The sequence below is a fragment of the Pelobates fuscus genome, chromosome 1, assembly GCF_036172605.1.
Source record: "Pelobates fuscus isolate aPelFus1 chromosome 1, aPelFus1.pri, whole genome shotgun sequence".
NCBI classification, from domain to species: domain Eukaryota; kingdom Metazoa; phylum Chordata; class Amphibia; order Anura; family Pelobatidae; genus Pelobates; species Pelobates fuscus.
In genome coordinates, this window is record NC_086317.1 from 432493716 (window position 1) to 432520985 (window position 27270).

General features: G+C 40.3%; 2 protein-coding genes across 3 annotated transcripts in view; one reads left to right on the forward strand and one right to left on the reverse strand.

The window, feature by feature from the left end:
* Positions 1-18934, forward strand: part of LOC134571246 (uncharacterized) — a 516374-nt gene extending 497440 nt beyond the window's left edge. Inside the window, exon 7 of the mRNA XM_063429422.1 lies at positions 18921-18934. The gene's annotated coding sequence lies outside the window, so the exon portion shown is untranslated. The remainder of the gene's footprint in view (positions 1-18920) is intronic.
* FRY (FRY microtubule binding protein) overlaps positions 1-27270 on the reverse strand; it is a 434727-nt gene that overhangs the window by 372389 nt on the left and 35068 nt on the right. The gene's annotated exons all lie outside the window — the stretch shown is intronic.

The following is a 27270-nucleotide window of genomic DNA, read 5'->3' on the forward strand; positions in this document are numbered from 1 at the left end:
CCAGTTTCATGCCCCATTATCAATTCATAAAAGAGAAATCTGCATGTCACGGTTCTCGCCACGACATCCAGACTGCAAGACGAGGTCGCCCCAGAAGTGCCCAACAAGGGATTTGAACCTGGGTACTTTGCAGTCCTGGGCCTGTTGTTTCTCCTCAGAGCCACCTTACAGTTCTAGTATTGCCCATAGTCCAATCTTGCCTTGTATCCAGCACTGGGGGCTGGCCGTTATCTGTGGCTGCTCCAATATTCTCGCACACCTGAAGCTGATGGCCGTTAGCCAGGTATATAACACTGCCTCTCCCAGAAGGCAGTGTCAGTTCATTGACTCTGGTTCCTGTTATTTCGAGTTCCTGTTGTCCTGTTAGTTTTCGGCTTCTGACCTGGGCTTTGTTCTTGTTTATCCTGAGTTCTGGCATCCTCTGACCACTGGCTTACCCACGACTATTCTCCTGCTCTAGTCCTTGTCTGTACTTCGACCTGGTTATCCTGAACAGCCCCCGTGCACAGACTCACAGGCCAGGTGAGTTCTTCCCTGACCACCTTGGCCTGTGTTTAATTGCAAGGGTGAGCATATCTCTGCACACTGGACTCCCACCAAGGTAAGCCGTGACACTGCACTTTCATTAATTAAATTGGAAACACCCCTCTGGCAGTCAAACTGACAATCAAAAGGGCTTCCTGACTTACTCTGCTTGAATGATCTATGGTAGACTTCTGATAGGGAAACAATCTAATGCATTCTATTGGATAATCCCCTCATACAATTGGTGGATCTTGTAGAGCATGTGCCAATTCCATCTGGTCAGTAGTGGAGCAGCAGTGGAAGAGGACTCCCTACTGGAGAATAAAGTGAGTAAAATGTATATTTAGATTTTGGAGGGGCATTCTGGCACCGATAAGGCTAAAGTAACATTCTAAACATTAAAAACGAATATTGGTTTCAACATTGTTCCTTAAAGTAGAAGGGCAATTGAACACACTCAGTATTTCAGCCCCATTATTAATATTATTATTATTTTATCATTTATATAGTGCCATCAGATTCCATAGCGTTGTACAATGGATGGACTAACAGACACGTAATTGTAACCAGACAACTGGATGTACAGGAACAGAGAGGTGGAGTGCCCTGGTCAATGAGCTTACATTCTAGAGGGAGTGGGGTATAGTGACACAAAGGGTAAATGTAGGGGTACGAAATAGGTTGTTAGAAAAGTATTCATTGAGGGCTTAGTATGTAATTTTGACAGTTGCAGGAGAGGAGTCCTGGGGTGTGGGGGATAAAAACCTGCTAACAGTTTAATTGATATGCTTTCTTGAAGTGATTTTTCAATGATTTTTTGAATGAGTGGAGACTGGGTGAAAGTCTTACGGAGAAGGGAGTTCCACAGAAGAGGTGCAGCCCTGGAGAAATATTGGAGGCGAGAATTAGAGGTGGGAGTACGGACAGAGGATATACGTAGGTCTTTGGCAGAGCGTAGGGGCCTCGACGGGACATACGTGTGTATTAGGGAGGATAGTTAAGTTGGAGCAGCATTACTGTCAAAGCCTATGAAAAGTCTGGCAATAAAACGTTGACTGTATCTATGCTGAACCGAGATGAAGAAACTATAAGAATTTGTAATCAACAGTTATGACCTATAAAGTATTTGCGAGTCAGCTTTTTCAAAAACATTGGGTGGATAACAGTTATGCATATATGCACAATATTTATGGATGTGTACTATATTAATATCTGCATAGCTACAGAAACCCATATATATAAATGGCGATAATAATAATAATAATAATAACCCACTGGGAAATTTAAAAGATGGACCATTTGCTGTTCCCATATGAGATTATCAATCCAAGAAAGTATTTGTAGTCCTCTTCCCATGTTATACCCAGTGTGCATATAAATTCTGACTAAAGCAACCTGTTAAAAGGACACTATAGTCACCAAAACAACTTTAGCACTGTCTGTTTCATTTAGAATGTATTATCTACTGCACTGTTAATAGATTGCTAGACCTTGCAGGAGGCCCCTGTGTGTGATTAAACTTATTTTTTTAAGAGACAAAAACATCTATAGTAAGTTAATATCTTATTGAAAATGAAACATTTTTTTGGTTCATGCAAACTGTATCAGTCAAAGGCTGATTATCTGTACTCAAAAACTACTTCATTAAACTGAAATTGGTTTGGTGACTATAGTCCCTTTAGGCAGACTAAATGGGCCGAATGGTTCCTATGTGCCGTCGCATTCTATGTTTCTATTAGCAGGGTTTAGGTCTGTTCTCATTTTAAATCAACAATTATCTTCCATATTCAGTCAGTATTGATGAAGTAATTAATATTTTTATACTGCTCTCTTCTAGTTCTATGTACTGATAATTTAACCATGACAAAGTTCTATGAGCACATGTTTAATTTAATATATACATATAAATGTTCATTGAGTGAACACATATCTACATTTAAATTAGCACTTTATTTACGAGTTTGTGTTGCACCTCCATTTGTGTATAAAATGTTTGAGAACTGAGGAAGATTTAATCATTATAAAACTTTTTTTTTTTTTTTAATTCTATTATGGCTGAAAAAAAACAAATCCTAGTACATATCAAAAAGGGAAAAAGCGACCGGTTAATAACTGCAGAACAAGGTAATTGCACATTAATTAGAGAACATAAAAAGCCACTGAAATAGAATTTCGGGATACTATTTGTGCAGATATGATTTTTGTGCAATTCCAAATTGGGACGGAGAAAATCTAATAATACTAGGATATAGATATGTCTGGGAAAAATACATACTATTAAAAAGCTTTATTATATCACACAGAGCACAAGCAAGTGTAGAAAATGTTTACTTATAAATAACCAAGATGAAAATGATGGAATAAAGAATTTAGCAATATATCTAATTTCAATATAGTGTACGATAAGGAGCCTTTATACTGAGCGTTATGTTGGAGTGCTATCTTATTTAAAATTAATTAATTGAGGACACAGTAATACTGTTTTTTTTTTTTGTGTTTTTTTTTTAAATTCTTTATTTTTGTTGTGCAAGGTAATACAATAGGCTTACTTAGCCACAATAGCAGTCGTAAGCGTTAATATACAATGATCCAAACATGGCATAGGAAAATACGGCACAAATTTTAGGTTTTGTTGAGATAAAACGTAGATAGCATATTGACATAACACTTAAGGGCTTTCCTGTCTGGTATGCACTCTTTCTTTAAGAAGGTAATACAACAAAAGTTGACTGTTGCTAGGTTAAGGTGAGTAGGTACAAGCTAGTGAGGCTATAAACATTAAGCTTCGTTATAGTAAGATCCAGTAGTACGGTTTGCGAGCGTAGTCATGCAAAGAGTTAACAATAAAAATGAATTGAGACAATTAAGCATATACTTAGCGGGCGCGTACATGCTAATGCCCGGGTACCCCCTGTCGTTTATCGTAGCGATAAGATAACTTGGTAACGTTATTCTGAGTAAACATCTGCTAGTAAAACTTTTTTATTTAAATAAGCTAAGCGTTGTGTGTGTAATCTCGTTACCTCTACTGGACATTATCCCTACCAAGAAATACAGTATGGGTTTGTTTAGAATGAGGAGAGTTCAGGCCTAGATAGTGGGCCCGTGAGTAGGGGTCACTAAGGCAGATAGGATCTGGCTGTTAGTGCTCAGGCATGCTCAGACATTGTTTGGTGTGCCCGATTCATAAAAGCCTGCTCAGTTAAAGCAATCTGCACATACATAGGCATTTATAGGCAAGAATGAAAGTAAAAATAAATCAAGTAGAACTATATACAAAAACAAAAGCTGAACGATTGCCATAGACCTGTGTGAAGGAAAAGCAATGAAATTGAATTAGTGGCCAGTAAGGCCTAGCAGTCCTCTGGGAGCTCTCAAGTGGTGGCTACAGTCTGTGCAGCGCTGGTGGGTCCCCCCGGAACGAAGGGCTTGGAGGTAGCCGGGTTCCATCTGTGTGGCTTGTAGGTTGTGTGGCGTCGCTGTATGGCATCCGTCGGTAATCCCAAGGCAGGGAGGTGGGTCTCCGCTTCCTGTAGGTCCGCTATGAGAAGTGGCGTCTCCGTGGTATATTTGCAATTTGTGCGGTGAGCGCCATCTATATTTAACATCCCGTTCGCGGAGCAAGGCGGTAAAAGGCCTCAAAGTGGAGCGCCAGGCCATAGTCCCCTTGGAGAAGTCTGAAAAGAATGATAATGACATGTCCTCAAAGCTATACGGTGCGGTACCCCTGCTTGCGGCCATTACTGTTTCTTTGTCTTGTCGTTTCTGGAATCTTATTATCAGGTCCCTGGTTGCTGCTGGTGGGGCCGTTGGTGGCTTAGGGAGCCTAAACACGCCGTCAAGGCCTATCCCTTTGGCCTGTTTTGGCGGCAGAATCGTAGTTAATAGGCGCCGCACAAGGTGAGGGAGCTCAGAGTCCAGGACTGAGTCGACGATGCCCCTAACCTTAAGATTCTGGGCGCGTCGTGAGTCCTCCATAGCAGCCATGGCCTGCTCCATTTTCACTTGTTTCTGTTGTAGTATATTCATCTCCTGTCGGAGTGCGGCCACTTGCCCAGTGTGCGTGTTGGTGGTTTGCTCCGCTGTTTCCATGCGGTCTGTGAGGCCCTTTATGTCCCTCCTCATGCCTGCCACGTCCTCCTGGATATTCTGGCGGAGCTCCGCCAGCAGCTCCCTCATTTCAGCTTTGGTGACTGGGGCCGAGTCAAGTGGCGTGGCAGGTTTCGGATCGGGTTTCTCCGGTGCCCTTGTCATGGGCTGGTATAGCTCCTCTGGCTCAGAGAGTAATTCGTCTGAGTCCTCGATGCCCTCCATGTAGGCGGCCATTTCTGGTTCGCGTGCGCCATGTGCTCGCCTCCACAAGTCTCCTATGCTGGTGCCCGGCCGAGGTAGGTCAGGCTTAGGCTTCTTACTTTTCCTACCCATGTTTGCTTCCTACATGGGTAGGTAGGGTGACTTTTTTTGGGGGGGTGATTTTTCAATATTTAGGGTTTTAAAGTCGATTTCGCCGGGAGCTCTCTGGGGATGTGACCTGTCGGTTCAGTAGCTGGCTCCGCCCCCCCATAATACTGTTTTTGTTACACCTGTATTCATAACTAATAAAACCCCATTAAACATCTTATTTCACACACTACTAAAATAAAATTGTACATCTACACTATATTTACTAGATGCTTATAATGGATAATAATCTAAATATATCAACTGACTCACCTGATAGCTGTCAGCAATCCATCCCAAGAAGCCAACTACCAATTTTGGAGTTTTGTGGTTTCAAGTAACATCTGACTAGCAACTGGTAGTTAGCTCCTTGGGATCTACTGCTGATATGTCCTGAGACATATTTTCCCCATTACGAGTCTACCCTGTGTTATACAGCAGGTAAACCTCTAATACCAACTGTGTGTAAAAATGTAGAAGAGTGGTTCTTTGGGAAGGAGAACATGGTTATGTCCGCTAGAGCTACAGACGAGTACATGCTAAATGGTCTAAATGGCTTAGTTACTTTATCTGCATTGATTGAGAGCAAGCATTACTGTAATAATGTGAACTTCTGATTTATTGTCATGCTTTATAACCGGTCATTATGCTTATTGATTGAGAGTTATGTGTTTTTTTTTGTTTTTTTTTCAATTCTTTATTTAAATGTCGACTGGCACATTGCATCGTATTTCTTTTGGCCTACGCAGAGGCCCAATCATTAGAATCATCTTAATAGTTGCAATACAGAAAGGAAGGGTATGTTAGTGCATAGATAATACTTCGCAATTGGCTTGCGCAGAAGCCTTTCAGACATATCTTTGTGTTGTGCCGAGTCCACATGTATTTAGATTTCGTCTCAATTCGTAGGTACATACATTGATGACTATTGTGCAGTGAGACATATACAATTAAAAATATCCATCAAAATATTATATAATAAAATAAGGTAATATATGTACAGTATATAACAAGAACTGTAAAACCTGTAACATTGGGTATGTCATGCTGTATATTGTATCTTCACGACTGTCAGATTTGGGATTATGCTGGTATGTTATGTCATATTGTTCCCAGAGTGCCCAAGTTTTTTGGAAGGAGGCATTGGAATCGCGAACCTGTGCGGTTAGCTTGTCCATCAGGTAATTATCCCTGATTTTGGAGAGGACTAGGGAGATCGGGGGTACTTCGTGTTTAATCCAATATTGTGCTAATGCTCTACGAGCTGCCAGGTTAAGCATATTTAACAGTTTTTGGTCGTGTTTATTTAGCCCCTCTGTTGGCCGTGATAGTAGGCATGCCCACGGGTCAAGTGTTATCCTGCGTTGCATAATATTCGAGGTTAGGTCTGTAACTTTTCCCCAGTACTCTTTAACCTTGACACAGTGCCACCACATGTGGATGTATGTGCCCTTTTCTCCGCAGAGCCTCCAGCAGGTGTCTGTGGGACTTAGTTGCATATGGCATTGTTTAACAGGGGTCGTGTACCACCGAAGTAGTATTTTGTAAGATTGCTCCTGGAGGGCCGTGCATACGGAAACTTTTGCATTAGCCTCCCAGATATCCTGCCAGTCCGTCCCGTCTAATGTCTCCCCTAAGTCCGTCTCCCATTTGTCTGTGTATGTCTGATTGCCCCAGGTCCCTGATTCTAGGCATATATGATTGTATAATAGCGAGATTAGTTTGGTTGGCATACGCTCTTGCAAGCAAAATTTCTCATAGAAAGTGAGCGGCTTGGCTATTGCCGTTCTGACTTCTCTGGTCTGTGCGAAGTCCCGTACCTGGAGATATCTGAAGAAGTCGCTTGTTTTTAGTGGGGCCAGGGATTGTAGATGTTGGTAAGTAACTAATTGGTTGTTTGAATACAGGTGTGTGTAGCGTTGTAGACCTGTGGCCTCTATGCCCTGAAACTCTCGTGCCCTCAGTCCGGGTGGGAATGCCCTGTTGCGCAAGACCGGAGTCATTGAGGACGGTAAATCTGTTAGTTTAAGTTTCTTTGCGACCCTGTCCCATAAGCTTAGGGAGTTAAGGATCGCCGGGCATTCTGTCCGTAGGAGTACTCTGTGTTCTCTGGGCACCCACATTAGGAATTGCGGTAGGTCTGCCCCAGTCATGAGGGATTCTATGTCCACCCACCTACGTTGGTTAGTCGGGCAGTGCCAGTGAGCTATTTGAGCCAATTGTGCGGCCTTGTAGTAATGGTGCAGGTGTGGCATACCTAAACCTCCCCTCCATTTAGGGTTATACAGAGTTGCCTTGGCTATCCTGGGTCTCTTTCTTTGCCATATAAAGGCGTCTATTGCCTTTTGTGTGTCTGCTAGGTCATTCTTGGTGACCCGGACTGGGAGCGCTTGGAAGAGGAATAGCAGTCTTGGCAGTATATTCATTTTTACTGAGTGTAACCGGCCAAGCCATGTAATCGGTTTGTCTGTCCAGTTGTCTAGGTCTGTCTTAAGTCTGTTGAGCAGCGGTGTATAGTTGTGTTGGTAAAGTGCTTTGTGGTCTGCGGTTAGCCTGACGCCTAGATATGTGAGTGTGGTCGTAGACGTCTTGATGTGGTGCGTTCGTCTAAAGTATTGTAACTCTTGTTCGGGAATGTGAAATGGTAGTGCTATTGATTTGGTGAGATTGACTTTGTACCCGGATAACTCCCCGTAAATTTGAAGTCGTTTTTCCAGATTAGCCATTGAGGGAATCGGATCTGTCAGTGTGAGGAGGATATCGTCCGCATATGCTGCTGTTTTAAATTGCTCCCCCCCAATTTGCACCCCTTTAATATTTGGATCAGTTGTGATGAGATGCAGGAGTGGCTCAAGTACTATCGCGAACAACAGCGGCGACAAGGGACAACCCTGTCTTGTACCATTGCTCACTCGAAATGGTGTCCTCGGGGCGCCCGTTATTATGGTTTGTGCCTGTAGGTCTGTGTATAGGGCTTTTATGGCAGTGATGTATGTGTCCGGGAAGCCTTGTAATTGTAAGAATTGGAACAGGAAAGACCATTGGACCCTGTCAAAGGCCTTCTCTGCGTCAAGGGACAATGCCAGGGCTGGTGACTTAGAGTTAGACATGAGCCACATCAGATCAGCTCCTCTGCGTGTATTCTCGTATTGGCGCCCCGGCATGAAGCCAACTTGGTCTGGGTGTATTAATTTTGGGAGCAGTGGGGTTAGTCTCCTCGCCAATATCTTTGCGAATATTTTTAAGTCCGCGTTTATAAGTGATATTGGTCTGTAATTAGTGGCTAGTGTTCCGTCTTTGTCCGGTTTGGGGATTAAAATTATGTTGGCCGTGGCCATGTCGCGGTCTGGGGTGCCGCCTTGGAGGAAGTGGTTGTATAATTTGGTGAGGTAGGGGGCTAGTTCCGGTTTATATCTTTTGTAATAGCCCATATCGTACCCGTCCGGGCCCGGTGCTTTGCGACCTTGAAGGGTTGCTATCACCGATTCTACCTCCTCCTGTGTGATGGGGCTCTCCAGGATGTTGGCCTCCACTGTGGACACCTGGGGGAGGTTTAATTGGGACAGGAATTCTGTTATGCGTGTGGTATATTGTGTCTGCGCTTCCCCTTCTCTTGGTGTGTGGTTGTATAGATTCTGGAAGTATTCGGTGAACGTGCTATTGATGTCTTTCGGGGTGTGTACCAGGTCATTGGCAGCAGTTCGCAGCGTGGTTATGGGTTTACGCCCTGGTCTGGGTCGGAGGGTCCTTGCAAGTAGTGTGTCCATCTTGTTGGCTTTTTCATAGAAAAAGCGCTTTGACCAGACTAAGGAGCGTGCTATGTCTGCTATGGTGAGTTCTTTTATAGCGTGACGTATGGTTTGTAGCTTTGTGTATATGGTGGTTGTGGGCGCCTGCTTATGTCGTAGCTCTAGTTTCCTCATTGTGGTTTGTAGTTCTAGGAGGCGTTTCGTTTTGGTTCGTTTTTTATGTGTGGCTGCCTGTATGAGGTGTCCCCGTAACACCGCTTTGTGGGCTGCCGACAATGCAGTCGGGTTGATATCTTCCGTGTCGTTAGTGGTGAAGTAGTCTAAGATTTTCAGTCGGGTAGTGGCGGATATGTCGTTGTCAGTGAGTAGGTCCGTGTTGAGTCTCCATGTCCATGCGTTGCGATGTTGACCTATGCCTAAGGTTATAGTCACATCTGCGTGGTCCGACCATGTGATATTGTTGATTTCTGAGTATTAGTTTTGCCATGCCCGCTCCGTTGAGGAGAAGGTTGTCTATTCTGGAGTATGTAGGGTGGGGTGCGGAGTAGTATGTATAGTCTAAGGTGTCTGGGTGTTGAAGTCTCCACGCGTCCATTAGTCCAGTGCGTTGTAGAAAGGTATGGAGGCGTTTGTCCTGACCCCCTCTCCCCTGTGAACGCTGAGTCCCTATTTTAGAGCTACAGGGGCGTACAGGAGTGTACAGGGGCATTCAGCTTATCAGGTCTACTCGTTAAAGATGAACCTACTACCCCTTGCTACTAACGGCGCTCTGGGTCTCTAATTGATCCAGGGACCTATTCGATCTGCCGTATTGATATCGGGTAGGTTATAAGGGTGTTGCTACACACGCTAATGCAATAACCCCAATTGTAACATTTATACGCGTAACAAGAACTAGTTTGCAGTTAAGTGGTTGCGATGCTAAACTTTCTTTTTTAACCCTCTTTTTTTTTTTTCCTCAAAATAACATAGTTTTTAACATTTGCTGATATGGATAGGGTGTCGCTACCTTGGGGGGGTGCCCCAATGAACTGGTAGTGCACCGCATGTTGGGGTACTCCGTGTGGGGGTCATCATATCACAACATACAGTACACAAGCACACCCCACCTCCACGGATCGCACTTTCAGAGCTGGGTGCAAAAAATTAAGTCCCATGTAGAAGACTTTAACTAGGCAAAGGCAGCATACGATACCAATCAGCTGTCAGCGATGAGGTGTACGGCAGTTCAGGTGAGTCTTTCTCTCCTTAGGGACCGGGTCCCGGCAGGTTGGGAGAGTGAACCATAGGTGGTTGTGAGGTGACCGCTGAGGGTCTCAGGTGTGGCGGTCCGTCGAGGTTTTAGCTGCTTTGACGACTGTCCAGTCTGCGGGTAGATCTTCAAGCTTGGGCGGTGTTTCTCCGGATAGGGCAAAGCTTCTTGGTGGTTCTATCTGGAGGCTCCTAAGGAATCTTAGTGGGTCTCCACCTGGTTGCAGGGTGTAGGTAGTCCCGGCCTTGAAAGCCACCAACTTGAAGGGGTGTCCCCATGTATATTTGATTTCCCGCTCTTGAAGCAGAGTTGTCAGGGGTCTCCAGTTTCTCCTGCGTTGCAGTGTGGTTGGGGAAAAGTCCTGGTATAAGGTGATGATAGAGTTTTGATAATTTAGCTCATTGGTCCTAGCATACTTCATCACCGCTTCTTTTGTGGAATAGTAATGAAAACGGATGATGATGTCTCTCGGTGCCTGTCCCTCCGTTCTACGGGCTCGGAGTGCTCTGTGTGCTCGATCGATTGCCCAGTAAGTATCAGGGATATCTGGGAGTAAGTGCTTGAAATAGTGCTCCATTTTGCTCACCAGGTTCCCTTCCGCGGCTGTTTCGGGGAGGCCTCTAAGTCTCACATTATTGCGTCTGGAGCGGTTGGCGAGGTCTTCCACCGTAAGTTCCAAGTCACAGATCCGCTGTTCCATTGCTCTTGAGTATGATGCGGTGTTGTTATGGGCCTGCGTGACCAGATCCATCTTTTCCTCTAGGGCCGCTGTCCGGGCTCCCAACGCCTGGATTTCTGCCTTGACCTCTCTCGTGCTGTTGGAGATTTCCTTGGCAAGGAAGCTTTTCACCTCCTGAAGTTTAGCCAGTATTTGTGCAGGGTCCCCTGGTTGCGTTTCTGGCAGGTCTCTGCCTGTGGTAGAGGCCGGGGAGAGGGATCCACGCGGGCTGTGCTGGCGGCCATCTTGTGAGGCCTGTCTGCCTCGCGGCGTAGTTAGCATGTCAGCCACCGATCTGCCGGTTTCTCTCCTGTCACCCCTCTTTTTCGGGTCGTTTCAAGCCGGAGTGTCTGCCTGGCATAGTGGAGGGTTTTGGGCTAGTTTTTGGGTCTCGATGCTTATGGCTAGTGCCGGATTAAGAGTGGATTTGACGGAGCTCCGGAATTATGCGGCCATCCCGGCCGGTGTCTAGGCCACGCCCCCCCGAGAGTTATGTGTTTTATACAGTTCATATCGGATTTTACATTTCCTAAATGGAATTGCTGTCTGTGTAGTACCTTTTCCAACTTTACAGTTAGAGTATCTAAGTGTTAATGAATTGTGATTTATTATCCGTAAATTGTATCCACTTTTTTTTCCAGTGAGTTTGTAACAAACCAGGAAGTGGCTCAGACGACCTTAACACGTCCACTATTTTCTACTAAATCTGAAATAGTGCGAGATTATGGAACATGTAGTTAAGTACTTGGCATCATTTCCGTTAATCAGATATGGATACTTATCTGCTAGCTGGAATGACAGACAGGCCTGCATCTAATGTATATTAGTTTGGATCCTGAACTGAGAATAAAATGCACATAATTAAACGGACACTGTAGTTACCAGAACAACTACAGCTTAATGTAGTTGTTTAGGTGTATATAGCTTGTCCCTGGCTTTTTAATGTAAACACTGTCTTTTAAGAAAAAAAGGAAGTGTTTACATTACTGCTTAGTAAGACCTCAAGTTGCAATCACTCAGAGGTGCTTCCTGGGTCTGTGGTGCATAATGTGCAGTACTGACTTTCAGCGTCTCCACGCTCTGCATGGAGTTACTAAATGTTCCTCATAGAGATGCACTGAATCTGGCACAGTGCGGTGTTATGCTGCGCCTGTGAAATAGGCAACCAAAGCTTTTCTATGGAAAAGCATTGGATTGGCTGAGATCATCAAAATTCTCAGCCAAGAAGGCGAAACATGGGCGGGGCCAGCAACAATAACACCTGTGTGGTGATGGAAAAAGGTAAGCAAACTTAAAATGAGCAACACAAGTATAATGTTGGATAGAAAAGGGTTTTGCAGTTTAGCACTGCTTCAGTTAGATTCAATTATCATTAATGCAGTTTGTCAAGAAACACAAGTGTATAGGAATATTTTGACTGGATTTATTCATGAACAATAAAACTATGCAGAATCAAATATTTCCTGTTTCTTACGTTTTCAGCCATCAGATATAGAATATATAATTTGACATAACTAATTAGTGAACCAAAGTCATAGAAAATTAAATACAATTTCAGTCAACGGAGGAGGGGGGATATCCACATCAATGCCAAAGAGAGCGGATAAACATGCCTAAATTGAACAATTTCCAATAACCTTCAAAGGACGGAATGTATCACTTTTGACAAGTGTAGAAGATGTATGAAGGAAAGCCTACTTCATCTAAATATGAATAGAGTTATTGTACACAAGAGGACTTGCTATTGTAATATTGTGAGGTATAAATAGAGAATTGCATTGGGCTTGTTAGGCTCACAGAACAAAGGGCAAGTTAGAGAAGAAAATAAACTCTTCAACAAATTCAGAAATCTTAAAGGCACAGTCCATTGCCCAAATAAAATAAATAAACACAAATAGCTAAATAATGGCTACTATGCAAGATAGTAACCGATTATCCAGGAGCTTACTTAGTTGTGTGAGTGAAATAAAATAAATAAAAAATAAATATAAAATAAGTCAAATTGAACTGAAGAATGAGAAGAGTATTATTCTAAAGTGCAGGTTACTTTGATATACTTAATGTGAATTAACCCTTAATCGTCTGATTTAGTTATATAATTAGACCCAGCTGTGAGGGACCCAGATGGGTAGGGAAGATATACAAAGAAAATAAGATAAAAAAAATAAGATAAAATGTAACTTCAATGCTTAGTTATAGAGAAAAATAAGAATAGGTATCTATTTAGAGGATACAGTAACCAAATGGTTAAAATGTGTCACAAAGTATCCAATATCTTCTATTTAAACAAATGATTTCTTAGAGTGAATAGGCTTAGTATAATAAAACTATTCTGTATTAGGCAATATAGATATATATCGCTAAAGACAACTGTAGGTATTAAAGTATAATTTATTAAAAATATAAAAAATCCAAATATTCAAAAATAAAGTTAATAGCACATCCACAATATTAGTGCCAGTCTATTATGGGTAAAAACTGCAAGACCACCTTAAAAGTATGGATGGATCCGGATGCTGTATGTGATCCTCTTGCCCAGATCCTGGTTGCCGGTGAGGACGGCGTGCGTTCCACAGAGCGTTCCACCTCACTTCGGGGGAACAGCACTGCTCTCGCGGCGGTGTCAGTAATGCGCCTGGGATCCGGGACAGGTGAGTTATTCTGCAGAAGTACCCTGGCTGGATAGAACTTGTGTGGATGTTCCTTCTTGCTGTTCTAGCTGTCTAACGCGTTTCGTAGAGAATAGCTCTACTTCATCAGAGACAGATAAAACACCCTCTACATGGGGGTGTTTAAATACCTTACAGTTGCTGATTTAATAATTGGAAAATTGAAAGATCAAGATACTTTTTCTTACAATACTTGTTCAGTATAATACATAGATGTCCAGAGACAAGATTATTCATTGTAGATTTATATAATAAAATAAGATAAAATAAAACAAATGATGTGAAACATTCTTTCGTTTGTTGTGTCCTATTTCTTATATATAATTGGCATGAATATGGTTGGCATTAAAAGAAAAACCAGTTTAAAAGGCATACCTTAATAACATTCTTTCACTTCTTGTGTCATGTTTTTTTTATACATAATACATTAAAATAAACATAAATAAATTTAAGAGAATCATTATACAAGGCAAAAGTAATAGATTGAGCTAGAAATTAATGTAGATAAAAGTTTAAAAACGGAATACCACTTAAGATGAAAATACAATAGACAAAGGAAAACTTCCATAATTCCAAAGTTGTCGTATAAATAGAATTAAATGCATTGCATGAATTAATTTATGTATAAATTCGGTTTGTTATCAAATAATCTTATTTTTGGAAATAGATACATAAGTATCTGTTTAGGTATTTATACATAATTGAGTGTGATAACCTTATAAACAAAACTGTGATTTTGGGTCAACGAGATATACATTAGAAATCAAAGGACCTTTTTGTTAAATAATTACATTGAATATTTCCATTAAATATTTCTGGTAACGTGGACAGGAAACCTATCATTCGTCTACATTATATATACACAGTGTGAACATTTAGACGAGGTCTGGTAGCCTGGAACGAGACACAATTGTTAGTACAGAGAACGATAATCATAGTTATGTAATGAGTTTAAAATTAGTTGATTGGGAGACATCATATAACGCACCAACTATTTAAAAAATATATATAGTAATATACCTTTAAAACAATAGTAATAACAATATATGTTAGAAGATATATTAAAAATTACATAAATTAGAAGATTTGTATTAAAGTAATATCTATTAAGGAATGATATAAAAACCCCATAATGAAAATGTTTAAGTTAACAAGTATGTATTAGAGGGACTTTCTTTACATTAAAATTAAAATTCTTCTTGAATCATATATATGTGTGTAGTGGGAACAGAAGATGCTTAAGTTATTTTAGTCCTAATCCGGGATATTTATCATTAGTAGAAATTTGCGATCATGTGTATATTTTGTGCATTTAGTTCAAGACATTCCAAGACTATATGCAGATAACTGTATCTGGAAGGAAAAACGTATAAACCCTACACATTGATCAGAGAGGGAGAACTTGGTCTAAACTTGAGAGGACAGAGTGTATACAGACAAAGTGGATACAGGGATAGGGTATTTGGAATTTGCTATTATCAAGTGTACATTGGTAACTTACATAGCCCTAAAACGGCCAAGGGAAAATATAGCTTAAAAAATTCTAGATTACAAGATATAAACGAAATAAAAGAAATAGATATAAGAAGGGGGTATTAGGATGTGAATCTGACTACTATTGGAGATCATGAGAAATGCTAAAAAAGAGATGGAGATGAAGGGAGGAAACGATCATAAAAAGGCATTAAGCTCAAAATCTACGTTGAGGCCATGGGGAACCAGAGTATTAAGAGTAAAAATCCATTTCGCCTCAGTTTGATCTAGATTAGTGTCTATACTTCCTCCTCTCCAATGAACATTGACTTTTTCAATGGGTAAGAATACCAGTCCTGCTGGGTCAGCTCCATGTGTTTCTTTAAAATGTTTTGAGAGGTTATGAGTTATCAGACCTTTCTTGATGTTGCGTATGTGCTCCGCTATTCTGACTTTTAGGGGTCTCTTAGTGCGTCCTATGTATTGTTTTTTACAGGGACACATGATAAGGTATATGACACCTGAAGTATTACAGTTCATTTCAGTTTTTATCTGGTATTCTTCTTTGTCATTTAGTGATGTAAATTTGGTTCTTCTGGTTTCCATCGTAGGGTTATTTTTGCACCCAGCACATTTTTGGCACCTCACGAAACCTCTCATATCTGTGTTCTTTCTTCTTATGATCTCAGACCTAGTCGTGAGGGCTAGCAACAGTTTAAGATTAGGAGCTCTTGTGAATATAATCTGTGGTTTTGCTTCAATGAATTGTGTTAGACTTGGGTCACTTCTTAATTTTCCCCAATGTTTCTTCAGAATTTTTTGGATGATTTGTGATTGATTACTATATTTGGTAATAAATGCCGGAGTGTTGTTGGATGATTGTGTTGATCTAGTTTTCTTCTGTAAAGTAACTTCACGTGGTAGTCAGTGTTTTTTCTATGTATTATACTGTATTATACTGAACAAGTATTGTAAGAAAAAGTATCTTGATCTTTAAATTTTCCAATTATTAAATCAGCAACTGTAAGGTATTTAAACACCCCCATGTAGAGGGTGTTTTATCCGTCTCTGATGAAGTAGAGCTATTCTCTACGAAACGCGTTTTTTATATTTTTAATAAATGATACTTTTATACCTACAGTTGTCTTTAGCGATATATATCTATATTGCCTAATACAGAATAGTTTTATTATACTAAGCCTATTCACTCTAAGAAATCATTTGTTTAAATAGAAGATATTGGATACTTTGTGACACATTTTAACCATTTGGTTACTGTATCCTCTAAATAGATACCTATTCTTATTTTTCTCTATAACTAAGCATTGAAGTTACATTTTATCTTATTTTTTTATCTTATTTTCTTTGTATATCTTCCCTACCCATCTGGGTCCCTCACAACTGGGTCTAATTATATAACTAAATCAGACGATTAAGGGTTAATTCACATTAAGTATATCAAAGTAACCTGCACTTTAGAATAATACTCTTCTCATTCTTCAGTTCAATTTGACTTATTTTATATTTATTTTTTATTTATTTTATTTCACTCACACGACTAAGTAAGCTCCTGGATAATCGGTTACTATCTTGCATAGTAGCCATTATTTGTCTATATTCTCTCCTAGGTTTTTTGGTGAATCCCTATACCTTTCCAGTTTCAGAGCTTTTGTCTAACAGGCTGACTCCCTCTTTTCTGTTTTCTATTACAGTTAGCAGTTGTGTTTTCTAAACACAAATTGCTGTTTAGTAGCTATATCACCAACGAAAACATGCATGCACTTAGTTATACATTTTTTTATTGGAGTGATATCTAAAAACAGCTTGCAAAAGCTGCAGATCACTTCACTGCAGCTTTTACAAGCCCTCCTCTGCTAACCCAGCCCAGACTTTCTGTGGCTGTCCAATCACAGACTTTCCAATGCCGCACAATGAGAAGTCTTTGCAAGGCAGGTGCTCTGAGAAATTGCTGCCTCTGGGGTTTAGCTACACTGAGCTAATTAAACCAGGAAGTAACTCAATTCAGCAAGAGTATGGCAATTTACACTGCTTAGAGAATCAAACTTTATATCTTTTGTTGCACTTTTGTAATTAGGTCTAAAGAAGGCTGGAAACAGATTAATGGTTCGGGTTTCTGTAATGCATGACTAACTTGTAGTGATAATACAAATAATAAATCATAAATATAATTAAGTGTTCTTGCATAGCAAGGACTTTCTATGGGGAAATTGTGTGAAGTGTTCTTGCCTCCACCAGTAGTCTACAACTGGTGTAGGTGGAGTAACTGGGTGGAGTGGCTTGAGTAACTGTTGTGTGGTTGGAGTGGCTGGAGTAACTGTGGAAAGGTTGGGGTGTGGTTCAGTCACTCTACAGCAAGGGCAGAGAAGAGCTTTCAAATCTTTCAAATCCCTCGAACATTCCACCAACTGTATGTATGTCTCTGAAATATTAAAAATGAAGGCACAGTCACAGTTTAGATATTGCCCTTCAAATTTCAGGTGGCTAGAGTGGAGTTTCAATGAATGTCAATGGACGGCGTGAGTTGCAAACAAATGGTCATATTGTGAAATCTATAAGGACTATGGCTTAGCTGTGGACATTTTTAGTGGCAGCAGGGATAGCTGAACGTTTTGATATAAGATTTGTGTAGGTGGGCCTGAAAATGAGGGAGTGGTGGCAGTTTAGAAATCATGTCCTGATTTTTCAGCTCCCACTCTAGCTTTTGCCAGCTCCCACTCTAGTTTTGAACATTTCGCCATTCATTCCTATGGGAACAATTTTGCCACAAAAACAATGATATTTTGTGAACCATTCAGCGAAACGCTCCACAAAGTAATAGCAATCCAATCGGGAACAATCCGCACGTAAATTACTGTCTATGTAGTGTAAAAACTGTGAGAGGAGTTAGGGTGGTAAATTTGACTATAATAAGAACAAGAATAATATATATGTGAGATAATATTAAGTGGTCTTGCTATGCAAGAACACTTAATTATATATTCACACCCTTACATGTTCTATGCTTATTATCCACAATCATCTTGTTTATGGGCTACAATTCTAGAATTTTCCATAGGCATGGGTGCTGACCAGCGGTGGAACTACTGCTGGTTTGGCTGCACCTGGCCCACGTGCTGAGGAGGCCCTTCTAGAGTGCCATGCAATAGAAAACCAGCATGTGTCCTTAAGGGGTTAAAGTTGTTATAATGCTTGCGGTCCTGAACCCCCGTCCTACCCTCAAAACCCTTTGTTTCACGAATTCGATGTATGAGAGCCGGGAATCTTACTTCCTGGCTCTCATTCGGTAACATACCGTGATGTTACTCACGCAGATGCATGTGCCTGCGTCCCCCAATGCTCCTCTAATGGATTGCCACGCCTCCAGGATGTTGTAACAAGCAGGAGGTGGAGGTACTGAAGAGGGAATCTTGTGCTGGTGAAAAGGAGAGTAATTTGTTTTTGTTATTTAATTCATTTCTTTCATGGGGTTGGGAAGGGGTCTAATTAATGAGGGGACTGCCGCATAGGAAATACAAATATGTATTGCTAATGCTAACGCTTCAGTGTTCCTTTAAGCGTCTCTCTCCGACTCCATGCATTATCTTCTTTTATACAACCATGAAAAGATCAATTTTATGTGTCACAATCCTTGTAAAACATTTTTTTAAAATAGTGCAGTATTCATGCGACTTTTTTGTTATGTTTACTGTTTACCACTTTTTTTCTATTGACTGCATCACTTTAGACAAGGTGTGCCTCTCCTGCCACTTTAGTAGCGCACCTTTTTTAGGTCAGATTAATCCAACTGAAATAATGGAGCAAGCTATATATATATATATATGAAAGTGGTGCAAGAGTGGGCCTCTTGTCTGACATTTTTTTTCCACCACAAGATTGGTGGTTTCTGAAACCGGTAAGCAGCCTTCACAATCATTCACGTTTTTTTTTTTTTTTAAAGTACTAAAATCTTTCAGATTGCGAATGCATCTTTATTTTTTCCTAGTAATATTACGGATTTGTATCATTCTATGAATGCATACAGAGGTAAAACCATCATGGAGATGGAGAAAAATATCACAGAGAGGAATGAAAAGTGTCAGAAACCAGGATTATTTTGGTGCATTAGAGAAAAGATGGACCGAAAAAAGTCCTCAATGTATAAAGGAGGATTAACAGTTTTATTCATGAGAAAATGGCATATTTGTACAAAACTGGACAAACGCCATGCGAACACAACTATTCTTATACATAACCCTATCCGTCCATCTCAGTGTTCGGGCAGGGATAGGAAGAGTTATAGCGCTTGGGAAACCAGTCTCATGGAATGCCTGTCTCTAGACTGGGTCATTTTTGAGTTATGAGCATTCTGTATGGAGTTGCCAGTTCCATCCTATGTTATTGGACAAGAAAAGCGCTGCTGCCTGGTAACATGCAGACTTTTAATACTGCGGAAGAAGAATCGATTACTTCCTTCGCCATCCTTTCATTGATAAGTTTACACATTTTGACCTTTCCCTTTATTACTACAGGGCAGCACTTTTTATGAACCACCCAACAACATGGAGATGCTATTCAATCAAGCTAGACTTGGCTATGTGTGAATGCCAAGAGTACACTATTGTCTGATCTTTCGCTATTCCCAGCTGAGGCTTTTAAGTGTAATAGGAGTAAATTCATTTTCGGCATCCCTTAGTGCACTTAGCCCCTAGAAGAAAAGAATATTTTGTTTCTTTGAATTCTGTCTGAATGATTCTTTCCCTATAACATAGTCAGACAGGCAGCATCAGACAGGGAATAAATCAAGCAGTGATCAAACAATTGTTTTTACAATAAACAAAATTGGGGGACAATTGGGGGACTGCTTCCATGCTCCATTAATGAAAAAAGATATAGGAAGAAATGTTTTATTTCAGTGTATAGGTTATTACGTTTGGTTATCCTAACTAGGCAAAGTACTAATTGCATAGTATCTCTTTTTTACACATCACATAGTTGCTGCCTATTTGCATGGCAATGATTATGCTAATTATTTGGGCTAATCAAACTCCCAGCTGAAACATATTGTTCACGCAGCCTGGATTCACAAGATCCTCACTGAACATTTGATATGGTAGGAAACCTACTGAGACTGCAATGAAATAAGACCATCTGTGCCTTAACTGCCACGATCACAAAGCCTCTTCTACAGCCTTGGCTCTGTCAGCGAGGACAAAAGGAAGTCATAGAAAGGGAAGTAGAAAGATAGATATTAATAAACCAAGGCCTTGCAGGTTGTATGAGGTTAATTTCTAGGTAGATGCGACGTAACAATGATCTAAAAAATAATATTGAGATTATAATTTTATACTGATTAAAGGAATAATAGTTTGTAAATGTAAAGTTGAGGTTTTACCTTCAATTGTAAATCTCCTTTGTAAAATGGTTTAACGCTGAGTTGAAGTCCATCTTTCTCCTTTTCTGTACCTCGCAATCGTGAAAGCGGTTGCTCAAGCAGCACTGATATGTTGAGAGCGTCCGCTGAAGCCTAGGGGACTCCACTTCACTGTTGAACCATTCTAGAATGGTTTGACAATTAAAGGTAAGAAGGTGTAGGAGGACTCCAGGCACTATAATTATTTCATTGACATGAAGTGGATTTGGTGCCTAGAGTGTTCCTTTAGTTTGTTATTGAGAGATTGTACTGATGGATATTGGTCTTCTAATTTCCACTTCGGTTGCTAGATCCACCATATTTTCCAGAATACTTAACTAGTCGTCATACCAATAGACAGCATATGATAAGAGCTACCATGCATGATTTCAGATTCATATGCTGCAGCCAGAGGCGTAACTAGAAACCACCGGGCTCCGGTGCAAAATGACCTCCCACCCCCATGTGTCTCAATTCCCCTCAGCCCCTCCATGTGTCTCAATTCCACCCCAGTCCATTCCGTGTGTGTCTCAATTCACCTTAGTCCCTCTAAGTGTCTCAATTCCCCCACCCCATCCATTCCATGTGTCTCAATTCCGCCCAGCCCTTCCATGTGTCTAAATCCCCCCCCCCCCGGATCCCTTCCATGTGCCTCATTCCCCCACCCCATCCCTTCCATGTGTCTTAATTCCCCCCAGCCTCCCATGTGTTTAAATCCCCCCCCCAGGGTCCATTCCATGTGTCTCAAATCCCCCCCAGGGTCCCTTCTATGTGCCTCATTCCCCCATCCCATCCCTTTCATGTGTCTTAATTCCCCCCAGTCCCTACCTTGTGTCTCAAATCCCCCATCCCCCCCATGTATCTCAACTCCTCTACCCCCCAGGGTCCCTTCCATTTGTCTCAAATACCCCCCAGGGTCCCTTCCATGTGTGTCAATTCTCCGTACCTAGTACGTGCACAATAGTTTCAATGTTTTAATGACAAGTGAAAAGTGAACTAAATATTTTGTTAACCTCTGTTCAGCATAATCTCAGCATTCCTGTTGATAAAAAAAAAAACAACAAAAAAAAAACAGCTGACTGGATCCACAAAACAGATGGAATGGCTGAAAAATATCATCCAGTTAAAAATGGGGAATGCAGATGTAAATATTTTTTTTAATTTATTTTGTAGTTTTACCATTTGAATCATGTGTTTGTAAGAGTTAATGCATTGGCTTCCAAACCAGTCCTCAAGGTACGCCAATCAGTCCAGGATTTAGGAATTACCCAGTTGTGTCAAGGTGTTTTTTTTTCTTTTTTTTTTTTCTTTCCAAAAACACCTTAGACACAAATGGGTAATCCATAAATCCTGGACTAGTAGGCTTGCCTTGAGGACTGGGTTAATGTAATGTTTAAGCTGCAGTATACTTTCAAATAATCAGATAATTTATTCGTAACACCCCCTTAAAATAGGGGACACCACTGGCTTAAAGAGAGAGCTCTGCCTCTTCATGGACTGGTGGAGAGATTAGGTTCTCTGCAGTGAATCTCCTCAGATTGCCCCCCTCGTGCCCCACCCTCAGCGCAGAAAGGTTAAAAACCCTTTTGTCACTTACCTAATTACCATAATTTGCCTAATAAACCGGAAGCGCCTCTAATGGATTTAACCCTCAAAGGTAATTATTGCAGTTTATCAATAACTACACTAATTACAATTACAGAGCCAAACTGACAGGGACACTAAACCAAGACCACTTTAATGAACTGGGTGTCCCTTTAATCACCCTGGATTTTAGATATATTGTCAGTTGGCCAGAACAAATGCACACCATGGATGCAGAAACCAAAGGATATTACAATCTATTTTTGTAGAAGCCACCTAAAATATAAGTTGGAGTCAGGTACAACATTTTATGAAGCCATAGTTTCCTGCTCGTGTGCCTTCTCTAGTCCTGGTACAGCAATTTGCATTTCTAAGAACAAACACAATTCCGATTGTATTTCAGGTAGTTTTAAAATTCATGCGAATACTAACACAACATATGATGAGGTTGCAATATATGGGATGTAAATAAGGACAACGGCAGCATATAGGAATAGACGTCTGTGTCAAAAATAGATCAATAAAATATACTCATCTCCAGTTGAAGGAAATGGCTGGTTCTATATGATTCCAGTCTCTGCTTTTCTCCTAAATCCTAATCTTGATCCAGGACCCTATTCTTGACTATTACACCAGCGTACTAGTATTGTGGGCCTACTTACCAAGTATCCCAGAATCTCATGTTTGTTTAACAATCCCATGCTTTTCAGTAATGCTCTTCTGCTGTTTGTAGAAAATGACACACTTGTATGCTACTGATACAGTTACAGATACCTGTTCGCTTGACCATTTTGAACCTTCTAAAGTTAGAAAGGCACGTGAGCTGCACCTTCCATATTGTCTTCTATACTGAGTGACTCTGAAGACTTTTTTAGGCATGCTCCATCCTACTTTCAGATTCCAGTAACACTAGGCATGGTTGAAGGTGTGCAGTTGTGACCAGGCACCTAAGACCTGTACCCCGATGATTCCTCATGGGTGGGGTAAAGGACAATGGTTCCCAACACAGTTCTGAAGGCACTCCAGTGGTCCTACTTTTCTCAGTATATGCATTGGAACGAAAATAAGAAATCAACAAATCCTGGACTGCTGTTTTGCCTTGAGGACTGTGCTGGGTATTCTCTGGTATAGGAAGCTATACAGCTCCACAGTCCTCTCTTCCATGTTGGTCTTTTAAAGCAAACTTTTCTAGATAAAGTAAGTACATCATATTTTTTTCACCAATATCTGTAAGGATCATAGGACTATTTGACGGTAATGGTGATTTATTTATAATCTAGCAATTTTACTTCTCTGTGTATGACATTTAGTGCACTATATGTATCACAGCAGCAGTAACATTTCATTTTATGAAGACATTTTGGCAAGTAAAAAAAAAAAGTAACCTAAAAAAAAGAGATTGAAACGCCCACGTAAAAATATGACCGGAACCGTAATCACATTACTGCCTCTGCTATAATTTTGAAGTTTAAGGAAACTGACACCTGTCACGGAAGATTTTTGACTTGTGTTTTAATCAGCACTAACGTTGCAAAAGCCTGCCGAAGTGGATGTGAAGGGGAAACCATGAGGACAGAACCTTGAAGTAAGGCTTTCAACACTCCAAGATCGGAGCAACAACGCTTTTATTTATAAGCACACAGACAGCACATCAGGAGTTTGCCATTAACAGGCTGCAATTGGAAATCTGTGCTGCCCGGGGTGAAGGCTGCCCGATATAGATTTCAGAAATGCTGTAGAATCATTCATGCGTTCATTAAGTAGTGACATAAAGAGTGCATCCGGATGAGTAATAGTGATGATTTATTAGTATCTCCTAGAATTCATATGGCAGGTTGTATGAAAATGCTACACATAACTAAATCCTTCCATAAATTAAATTACAATTACATTTTAATTAATATATTTAATTAATAAGGAGAATAATATTATAAAAGGATAATACCATGCATTGTGCTGTCAATGATAGGAAATATACTAATTAAAAACACTAATTCTGGTGATACATTTTAGACATTGACATGACTCACTTGAAGCACACTTTTTGTGTTTGCCTTTTAATTGTGCAATTTTAAAAATGTCGTAGTAGTTTAGTAATAAACCCCTAAGGCAATTCAGCTTGCAATTTTATAAATTAACCCTGTTACACGCCCCTGGCTGTCAATCATACAACCGGTCCTGTTACTTCCTGGTTGTTTAACTCAGTGAAGCTAAATTCAAGAGGCAGGAAATTACCCAGAGCACCTGCCTTGCAAAAACTACTCATTGAGCTTAATTGGGAGGTCTCCAATTGGACAGGCAAATAAAGTGTGGACTTGCTTAGAAAGTGGAAGGGGGTGCTTGCTGGAAGAAACTTTCAAATCTGTCACGGACCATTTTTATTTAGTAATTTTTCAAGACCCATTTGAAAAGCCAAATTTTCAATAAATTACATTTTAGAATGATATACTCTGTATGAGATATTAGGGAACACGTGCATGTATGATGTTGTATGCCCACACACTCATTTTTCCATTCCAAGTAAATAGGAGTTTGTGGATTGTGGTCATTGCAGAAAGATGAGGTATCTGGGATGACAGTTTCCCAAATATAACAATGAAATTCAATATGCGCATAGCTCATCATAAACCAGTTGGTTAATCTTCCAAAGAGTACCCCATTACATTTCCTTCTCTCTGTACAATAAGACCGTTATCTAGAGAAATAGAGTAGTCACATTCTCCCATGCATGTGTGCAAAGAGATGGAGAGGCTGGTGAAGACTGTCAGTCTATAAGAGAGATGGAATTCAGAAATGAAACATCTTGGTCCCCATCAATAAATGGGGGTAAGGAAAAGAGAAGTACACTGTGTGATGGGAGAGGAACATTGAGTGTTGTGGCCACTACTAGGTGGGGATACCTTGAAGAAAGGATGATCAAGAATCCAAGTGAATGTAGAACACTTTGTTTTGACAAACTGTGTCATGTATGTATGACTGATGATTCTGTGAGAAAAAAAAGCTGTATCAAGAAGTTCTAGTGCCCAAAAAATTCCGAACTGCCTGCTAACACTGATAGGAATCACAGACCGTTTCAACCCCTGGAATCAAGCAGGGATAATCGCTACGTGCAAGCCACCCTTCAAAATGAAGAGGAACAAATCTAGAATGAGATCTAGAAAGCTATTATTTGTGAAAAAAAATGTAAATCTTTGTTATGGTTGTGTAGCCTCCTGAATCGTATTGTTATGTATAATGTGCTAGGTTTTGTCTTCCATAGATTACGGTAGGCTGCATACATTTAACCCCTTAAGGACACATGATGGAAATATTCCGTCGTGATTCCCGTTTATTCCAGAAGTTGTGTCCTTAAGGGGTTAAGAAGGTCTGCGGGCAGTAACCGAGAAAAAGACAAACAGTTGATTAGATGCTCACATGAATTTTACATGTAGTCATATTTAAGATAGGCATTCACAAACATGTCCTCGTTGTCTCTAAATGATTTCTCCGTAATGTTCTCATTAATAATTAAAGGCATCAAACCGGAATGACAAACAAAGCTAAAAAGATAATGCAAGAGAGTCTGGATAGCTTTTTAATGAATATGAGCAACTCGGCAGATGTGAGTTGTGCTTTAATGAGAAGACCTACTGCACTGCAGGCTAATGTTCATGCTCAGAAATACATTTAAAATATTATAACACAATTACACCGGATTTAAAAAGTAATACAGCAATTAGAGAAATGAAATCCACATATATTCTATAAACCCTGTTTGGTACAGAAAATCCCCTTTACAGATTGACATATTAAATAGAATTATGATAGAAAATGCATATATAGAACAAAGGAGGAAGGGAATTAAACAAACAAAAAATAATAATAATAATATTGTTTAAAAGTAATAATGCCGGTCTTTCTATAAATTTTTTTATAGATTACACTGTTTCTCTTACCAGCTGCCAATAGAAATATTGGATTAAAATTAAATAACAATATATTTCTTGTGTTGCTGCAAATGTACTGTTTTTAATGTGTTATGTGCCCATCCCACAACCCCCTGCTTCACTCTAATCTTGTCTGTTCACGCTTGCTGTATAGGTTTATTTAAAACATTAATGCACATGTCTCAAAGTACTAGCCCAAGGGAGGGGGTCGGGATGGAGGGCATTTACGGCTCCCTGTATACTTTAATCCTTTAAATACTGGCTTGTCAGAGTTCTGGCCATAGCTTTCTATGTCCTGGATTGCTGGTGGCCTGGTTTGCACCAGGGCTAAAATGATGACCTTATTTGCTCTGGTTGAGGAGGCTGGCAGATGGATTACTGTGTCTGCGTGTGCTTTCTGGCAGTATCATTACTATAGTACCAGCATTTGGCGGTCATTCACCAGACCTTCAGTGGGAAGGTTGTCTGGTGCACATTGTGTAGGAAAGCAGCCTTTATCAAAATGTGGCCATGGCACAGGTACTGATAGGGCGGAGTGTATGTTATGTATGTGTGTAGTTGTGTGCGTATGTGGGTGTGTAGTTGTATGTATGTATATTGAAGTGTGTAGCTCTGTGTATCTTTTTGTGTATGGATGTGTATATCTGCAAGGGTTAATTATGTGGCAGCTGGCCGGTGCTTGCTAGCCAGCTGCCACATTACAAAATTAATTAATCAAAAAAAAACATGGGGGTGAATAATGCACCCATATTAAAATAAGGGAGATTTATTAAAAAAAACTGTCACTTCAAAGGTCCCATCCCTTCCTAGTGACTATGCAACAATTCCTGCCCAGTCACTAGTTTCTAAAGTTTAGTAGATATGCCCCACTCACGGCATGGAAGGTATGGGCATAGGAAGGTCTAAATCTCCCTTATAGTAATATGCCAATGAACAACTAATTAAGATTGCTTTTAATCCAGGCACAGTTTTAAACATCTTTGCCCAGTGGTTATGGTGATTAACGTGCCATGGAACCATTCAATGCTAAGTAGCCAAACTATTTTCAAATTGTTTTCAAATTACCTGGCTCCCCCACAGGCCTCAACTTCTCATACATTCAAAATGGAAGTTCAACGTTCACATTATATAATCTTTTTTACCTTCTTGGATAAAAAAAATATTGTCTGAGAGTGTCTAGTGGACCCAGTTAAGTGTCAATATGTTTGAAACCATTTTGCCTGCAAACAACGAGGTGGTGCCAGCACACACCTAGAACCATCACCACTACAGCAGACTGTAGTGATTATGGTGCCTAGAATGGCTTTTTAAACAATAAATACATTTAGAAATATATATATATATATATATTTTTAATCGGATACTTTGTTAATACTATTAACAGTTGAATAATTAATTGTGGACTGGCTTGACACGAGTGTTTGAACTTTTAGAATGAAAAATACAAAGTTTGGATATTAAATCACAAGTCATTTACACCAGAGAAGAAACTACTTTCTAATAAACAATGAACAATGTGGAACT